General features: G+C 37.6%; 1 pseudogene; it reads right to left on the bottom strand.

Annotated features, from left to right (window-relative positions):
- Positions 1-240: 240 nt before the first annotated feature.
- Positions 241-8,160, bottom strand: LOC114761874 (valine--tRNA ligase, mitochondrial 1-like; annotated as a pseudogene).
- Positions 8,161-8,867: the final 707 nt, after the last annotated feature.

Here is an 8,867-nt window from a genome sequence, read left to right as displayed (position 1 = left end):
CAAAGACTAACAATTGTATTCTCGAGCATAAATATTTCAACATCGCATGTAGTTACTATCTTTGCCTCCCGTGATCATTTTGATGATTGCATTTTGTTTTTGGGAGTTGAAGAGCAAGACTGCAAGAGAGGCACGCACGTCATTCGACAAATGAGATGTCGATATTTTTAGCTCAAAACAGCCAGAAGAACATCAAAATTTGAAATTATGTGGAGATATAAATAGATGGTAAACATTTGGCCTATGAAAATACAATGGGATGTTGACACTGCTTGCGAACCCTTAATGCAGGACTCTTCCAAAATCAAAGAAAATGTAACAAGTCACTGTCGTGCTTGTGACTCAATGTGGCCGGCAGCTTCCTCCAGAGATAGGAGCTCCTGCAGAAGGGAAGCGAGCTTGGCATCATTATCTTGTTGAATATGGGGTGGAACCTTCTCTCTGTAACCTGAAGCATTTATGGTCTTCTCCAACCTCTCCTTTTGCCTGCAATATCATAGCAAAACCCAAATTCCTCAGAATCCGCAACAAAGAAGTGGTACTATTTATTTATTTATTGTTCGCAAAATCAATGTTGGAAAGCTTACTTCTTGAACTCATCCATCTTCTTCTTGATCTTTCCTAGCTCTGCTTCACCAGAAATAGTTCCTTGAAGCTCTATGTAAACAGATAGGTTCTCATTCACAACTGATACAGCATACCCAGAAGGAACAGCATCGTTTTCATTTATCACCTGTGAACCATAAAGCATTACAGGTGAACATAGAATACAAAACAAAAAAACAAGTGAGATGGTGGTATGCAACAATTGCCCGTCTTACTGAAATTGAAAAGGTGACGCTCTACATAAGTATCGTATTTAACAATAACAATTACTCATTAACCAAACAAGAAAACAGTCAAAATCACCCAAGCATATTGGGTTCTTTCGTTAATGGTATACATGAAAATGACAAAACACCCAAGAAAATAAAAGGAATACGTGTGACAGCACAAGAAAAGCCATTTCAAACAGATTATCGAACTTACTGTCAAAGATGACAGATTTGCCAGAGTTACATCTCCAATTGATGGCTGTTAATAATCTACTCCAACCACCTGTGTTCGGCAGAGCACAAAAGCAGGCCGCCTAACAAAACAAGCATCAAATTCAAAATTAGCAAAGCATGATAGACCAAACATCTACCAAGCTAATCATGATGTTAAGGTTTGACAGAAATATGTTCAGAGTTCTATTTGAAAGAACAGCGCCCTACAGCTTCCCAACAACCCTGCTCCAAAAGAGATTACGGCCAAGGAGAACCAATTCAATCTCCTCTAACTTTCTAGAAAATACAACAGATTTGTTTCACTACTTAAACAGAAAGCAACGATTTTTTTAAAAGATAAAGATTGGCTTTCCACAGATGCAATTTTCAGCATTTAAGAAGTGTGTGCGTGTGTTTTTTTTTGGGGGGGGGGGGGGGCTGAAGGAATTCAATAACATGTTTTCAGAAAGAAACACATGTGCAAGCAAATAACAAGTCCTGCATGAATTTGATTTAAATTCCATGATACTTGAGATGTGGGTAAAAAAGGCACATAGATCCCCTGAGTTGCAAGCTGCAAGCACTTTTCTAAGAGAACAGTGCAATCTGCACTCAAGAGGAGCCAAATCTGATACAATGATGAAATCTTGCCATTAGAGGCGAGAGGCACGGACACCAGCTTTTATACCAATCAAATGGTTAAATTTAGCTGCCGCAACTATATGCATCTAGCTATGTACTTTCCTTATCCCATATTGAATTATTTTTTACAGAAAAATGGACAGGTTAGAATGAAAACAAATGCTTCCACGTACCTATCACGTCTTTCATTGGCTAAAGACCTGAGAGACTTGACTACAGACTCCACAAGATCCATAGCATTCTCCACCACTTCATTGTTCCAGCACTGAGATTAAAATAAAATATTCATCACAAATAACATAAGATTATCTATTAAGTATTAACTAACAGCCTAAACATGTTAAGTAACTCGGTATCATAATAACAGGACTATATTTGCTGCGTCATTCCTGATATATTCAGTAGACAAGAAGGATGAAAAAGAAATAAAGTGGCTCTTTTTCAAAAAGAAAATATCAATCAGAATAATTGAATGAAAATATAAACAAACGGCATAATCAGAGTATTTGGCAAAGTAGTTAATATTCGCAATACCAAAATATTTAGACAAACTAACCTCTACGGCAGTTGGATAATTGCATGTCATGATTGATTCTGCTTTCTTAAATTCCCTGGGCGAAGGAAGGCGCTGCCACAATTCTTCCGTGACAAAGGGCATAAAGGGGTGAAGCAGCCGCAGGCCAATATCAAGACAGAACCACAACGTATCTTGTGCAAAACGTCTTTCAGAAGCAAAATTGGGGTTGTTACCAGCGAAATAAGGTTTAATCACTTCAATAAAGACATCACACAATTGATACTGCCACCAAGAATACACAGCAGTGGTTGCATGGGAGAACTCATATGATTCTAGGGATTTCACTGCCTTAGATATCGTTTTATTTAACATTGAGAGTATCCATTGACAGCTAAATGGAAGAACACTGGAAGTCAAATTTGCGGGTGGAGTATAATCATCTCCAAGTTTGCTCATAGCAAATCGTACTGCATTCCACAATTTATTACACCACTGCCGGTACCCAAAACCCTTTGGATGTCCAGGTTAATTTTGTCAGACTGAAACAAATGACAACAGAAAAAAATATGAAAAGAAAAATAACTAAGGTCATGCGTATAATCAGCCAATTAGACAATGCTACCGAATACCAGTGACCAAATACCTGAGCTGTGTACGAGACCAGTGCAAAACGGAGAGCATCAGCACCACACTCTTCAATACCATTTGGAAAGTCCTTCTTCTGACCTTCTTTGGCAATAGCTAATTCTTTTGGGTCCAGATTTCCTTCTTCTAACCTCTTATGTAGACCTTCCAGAGATATGCCATTGATCACTTCATTGGATCAACAACATTTCCCAAGGACTTTGACATCTTGCGACCATGTGCATCTCGAATCATGGGATGCAAATAAACCTGCATTGAGATTTTAAGTTTTTTTATCATGTCAATGACCTAAAATTTATTTAGCAGACCAATGATCAATTAACAGCATGCATTTTATGTGAAAATGCGACTGAATATCATAATTAGATTCAGCATGCATTCACCTTTCTAAAAGGCACATCACCACCCAACTTCATTCCTAACATCACCATGCGTGCAACCCAGAAAAGAGAATATCATGACCAGTTTCGAGAACAGAAGTAGGATAAAATGCCTTCAGGTCTTCTGTATCATCAGGCCAACCCAGTACAGATAATGGAAACAAACCAGAAGAGAACCACGTATCAAGAACATCTGGATCCCGGCTTAAATGAAACTTCTGTCCATTATACTTTCGGCTAGCCTCCTCCTGGGCCTCCTCTTCACTTCTTGCCACTACCCAGTGATCACTGTACGCACCAAATTCCTTCAGGATGTCATCCTCTAATGTGACATACCATGCAGGTATTTGGTGACCCCACCATAGCTGTCGAGAAATGCACCAATCACGTATATTTTCAAGCCACCTGTAAAATTCTGTCTTGATCAACTTCTGGTTCAATATAATAATTCAAAAAAAGACCCAAAACATAATCACAAATTCAGCAAATCATCAGTGTCTGCAAGTATTCACTTCAAGGTCACGTCTTGTGCAATAATTTATAGCAAAAATCTGTTCAAATGATTAGATTATTTCATACTGGGGTAAAGAGGGAGGGAATAATCATGATGTAGAAGTGCCATTTCTCTATATCATCAACACTAGTAACAATGTTAAACAATTTCTTCGGTTTTTATCCATAACAGTAGAGTGTGGTGACTAAATAATTTAGACATAAAAACTAATTTGCACATAATTAATGATATCTTTCTTAATCTATTTTCCCTTCCCCATCACCCAGTTTCTCAGACATGAGCTCTACCAAGCGTTGCCAAGCTCAATCTCAAGATATTTCTCCCCAATAAAATCATAGTTGGGAATATTAATATATTATCAAATTCTTGTAGAGGTGCCACGATATATATCTCTACATGGAAGGGCTAACTTCAATTTGGTTTAAAACATTAAATTCAGAGAAATCTCAGGATAATAAGTTTTGTAATTTCTCATTGTAGTAAACAGTGAATATTCACCAAAGCTGACAAAATGAGACATAAGCACCTCTTCCAATCAGCTGAATATTGTTTTGGAATAATCTCTATTTTTTTGTTGTCCTCATCCATGACAGCATGAAGAGCTTCTTTTGCCAAATCGTTGCACCGAACATACCACTGGGGCTTTATCATGGGTTCCACAACATCATTGCTTCTTGAACAGACACCAAGGCGCATCTCATTGTTTTCAGAACCTCTGTAAAGGCCCTAAATGAATGCAGAAAACAAATGAAACATGATTAACAGCAACTTTTGCAACTCACCAGTCATCACACAGACATAAAGAGACATGCCCAATGATGATTTACAGAAATACAAGTATCATGCAAAATTAATATTGCATAATTACATGAAGAAATTACTAAATTGACACGTCTTATGCCAGACGAAGACATCAATGTGCAACATATGCAAAGTGAAAAAGGGAAATATAAGGTCACAGCATTAACCATAATATGCACCACTGTCAAGCAATCACTAATCAAACATGCACAGTTTAGATATATCACACATGTTTGATTAAGATGCCAAAGGTTTCATATCCTAAAGAACCAATACCTTCTTTTGTAATGCTTCTGCCACAGCCTCTCGAGCTTTAAATCGTGGCATACCCACAAATTCAGAGCCTCCATTGGTATTAATTTTACCATCATCAGTGAAAATGTTAATGAACTCAAGACTGTGCCTTTTTCCAACCTCAAAATCATTTGGATCATGAGCAGGGGTAATCTGCAGGGAGTTAAGCAAGTAAAACCGTGGCTTAATACTTAGTTGAAAAGGAATTGGGATGCAAAAATGTAAAATCACACATGCAAAGAAATTACCTTAACCGCCCCAGTCCCAAATGTTGGATCAACAAGAATAGCATCACAAATTATTGGAAGCTTTCGACATTAATGGATGAATGGCAAATTTCCCATGAAATTGCCTGTATCGTTCATCATCAGGATGAATAGCAAATAGCAATAGCAGTGTCACCAAGCATGGTCTCTATTCGAGTTGTGGCTACAACAATGTCACCAAGGTTTCCTTCCATAGGATACGCAAATTTTGTCAAGATTCCAAACTCTACTGGTTTATCATATCCAGGAACCTTTAGCAGAGTCCTTTCTTTAATATCAATGTAGTCCACCTGCATGCAGCAGCCAATTACATTGCAGTTAAAAAAAAAGAAGTTAAAGTATACACAGAATTCATCATCCGAAAAAGTCATGTATAGCATTGCATACCTCAATATCAGATATTGCTGTTAGTAGGACACAGTCCCAATTCACTAAACGAAGGTCCCTGCAATAGTGACGTTTCAAAAAATAATGCAATGAGTACACAATATTTTCTCATTAAATTAATTAAAAGCAAATCAGCATTCTGTAGTTTAATTAATTTACATAAAAGTCAGAGAGAACCATATATGATTATTGGATTAACCATTCACCATTGCTTGCACCATCCTGAACAATTCCCCGTTAAAGTGCCTTCGTACGAAGACAAGGTGTAAAGATAAGCAAATACAAGGTTATATAATTATGGTAGCATCAAATACAATCCATGACTTGGACATTTTTTTGCACGCTATCAATTTTACTCCACCTAAATTGTCAATCATCAATGCTTTGCTTCCACCTTGCATTTCCCAATATTCCACCAGTCTTGCGATGAGCCATGCCTTGAAAATATTACATACTAAAAAATTGTTCCAGTGGCTACATATTATATTTATTTAGATTCAGATGCTCCCAGCATCAACCCACCTATATATAAGGCCCTGCTTATATAGCCTTACAAAAGCCTCAGTCACAGCCTTTGATCTTCTTTCATCCATTGTGAAGCTCTGAAGATAAAGGGAGCCAGGATTAATATGAAAGCCATATATGGCTCTTGGATGCCATGAGAGAGATTTACATAACTATTGATTAGACTCTTGGCAAGTTATAATTTGTATCTTTACCTCACGAGACCAATCCAAGGAGGCTCCTAAACGACGTAATTGCTGTAATATTGTCCCCCCATACTTGTTTTTCCAGTCCCAGACCTATTGTGCCAAGGTTTACCAAGGTAGATCTTATTAGCAAGAACATAAAGAAAGAGGATTTCAAATTAGAAAGTAAGGTGACTTTGAAGTTGCTTTACAAAACGTACCTCAGATATAAATCTCTCACGGCCTAGATCATGCCTAGTCAAATGCCTTTCACGCATTATCTTCTTCTCCACAACAACCTGTCACAACAATCATACTGTCATCATCTATCAAATAAAAGAAACACCAGTATGTGTTGGGAACTAATGTTATACATCAAAACTCACAGTTTAGATAATGCATGAAAAAATATTTCATCTAGAGACCATTAAATGGCATATGAAGCTAAAGAATGAGAAAGAAACATAGAAGGCCACTCCTGCACCACCCTACTGCAAGATCCACAATGGGTGATAAATACCAAGAGAGCTAAGAACCGTATAGCATTTGTTATATTTTGGGGAAGACAACCTGTGTTGCAATCCCTGCATGATCCATGCCAGGCACCCACAACGCATTATATCCAGACATTCTACGCCAACGAATAATCGTGTCCTGCATACAACAAATATCCCTTCAGATGATTGGTTTTAAACAGCTAAACTAAATTCACATTCCATATATATGCAACCTCTATTGCAGCTGTGAGGGCGTGACCAATGTGAAGAGCGCCAGTCACATTCGGTGGAGGCAGTACCTGAAAATACAGCACAATTAGATTGCTCCATGGTGCTCAAATTGATACCAACAAGCTAGTTAAATAACACACATGCTGATTCCCACACCTCTTGAATGTCCAATCACATTTAAAAATAATACTGTTGGATTTTCACTTTTCTTTAAACTATAACAAGGATTGTAATATAAAGAAAGGATGGGTTAATAAAATTCTGACGAAAAGGGATGTAAGACAGAGGAAGGATTACTGCCAATATATATTGCAAGCTGCAAGGCTACTCAGCACTCCATTCATCACGTTAAATTTGTGGATATAGATTTCGATGTTGCCCGTTGTTAGAAAAATGGACCAGAAAACAATGGCAGGAGACACTAACACATAGAAGTCCAGTAAGATACTCACAATAACAAATGATGGTTTGGAGCTGTTAGCATCTGCCACAAAGAACCCTGATTTCTCCCACCATTCATACCACCTAAATTTTTAGCAAAACAAAAAAAGATAAGGACTTCGTATGACTAAAATATAGTTCATATGAGGATGGACGCAGCACTCACGACTTCTCCACCGCACGGGGACTATACTGTTTTGCCATTTGACGAGACATATATTTCCTCTGACCTGAAGGAGTCTCAGGGTCGATATAATCTTCAGGGTTCTCATCGTCTGCGCGCTTTACATTCTTCCTTTCACTCTTCTTAGAGGCATTAGATGGTTTTTGTTCCTGCTCCTGAACATTACTCGCAGTATTATATTGATTAGATAGATAAAAAGAAATTTTCCAATTTAGAAACAGCAAATGAATGCTGCACTTGCACAGCAGGGAAGAAAAACTCAGTCACCTGACGCTTAGCAGCTTTCTCAAGAGCTTTCATTTTCTTCAATTCCTTTTCTCTTGCCTGCCACAAAGCCAGCAACATTGTCACATGATAAAATTGCAGACATCCTATTTCACCCAAAAAAAAAAAATCCTCTTTATGGTTATAACTGCATTTATCAGCCAATGAAGTTCATCTGAAAACCTATATTAACTTGCATATATCTGAATTCTAACCAAAAGCATGAGTTTACAGTCAAACAGAAGCTGAATGCATAAATGGACGAAACAAATATAATGTACAGATAACAGAAGCCACAACATTCTGATCGAGATTATGCTGCCAACTTTTAAAATCCCATAAACTGTCGAAAACGAAAGAGATAGTAACGAAGACCTTCTCTTCTTCTTCTTCTTCTTCTCAGGGTCCTCCACCTCAACTTTCTTCTCCGGTTCCATTATTAGTGATCAGTGAAGCTCTGCAGCGACAGATTCGATCAGGATGAAGATTCTGAGTAGTGTGCGGTATAACGAAGCTCAGGACGGGTTGGGGCAGCCACCAATAACGGCACTCGGAAAACCCTAGACGGCGCGCACAAGTGAAATGACGACAGTTACTCGAGTGCGGTGGCAACTCAGTAACAGAAAATAACGGAGGCGCATATGCCTTCTTTTTTAAGATGCCAAGGTCTGATCACTGATGAGACCTTTAGTTAACATTCAGAAATCTCTTCTGAGACATTTTGCCTCTCTAGGAATTCCCTTGTTAAAAATCTAGGCCTGACTTTAAATTTTAATACTCCTCCGGTCTTTATTATAAGACTCAATTTGACTTTTTATTTGGTCCTAATTATAAGACCCAATCCATTTTATCTCTTATATTTATGCATTTTTTTCAAAGATAATCCTTCTAATAATGATAGTTTTAGCCAATATACTTAATTAGCAAGGATATTTTAGGAATAACAACACTTATTTATTATAAATAATCAACTTAACTTACTTCTTTAATCTCCTCAAATAAGTCAATTGGGTCTTATAATTAGGACCGGAGGAGTATTTTAATTGGGTTTAATTGGATTCTCTCTAAATTTGTCATTCCCTTGTTA

The sequence above is a fragment of the Neltuma alba genome, unplaced genomic scaffold (genome assembly GCF_004799145.2).
Source record: "Neltuma alba isolate B1F8T4 unplaced genomic scaffold, ASM479914v2 tig00001707_pilon, whole genome shotgun sequence".
NCBI lineage: Eukaryota > Viridiplantae > Streptophyta > Magnoliopsida > Fabales > Fabaceae > Neltuma > Neltuma alba.
Note: the sequence above shows the minus strand (reverse complement) of the source record. Positions and strands in the feature narration are given on the sequence as shown.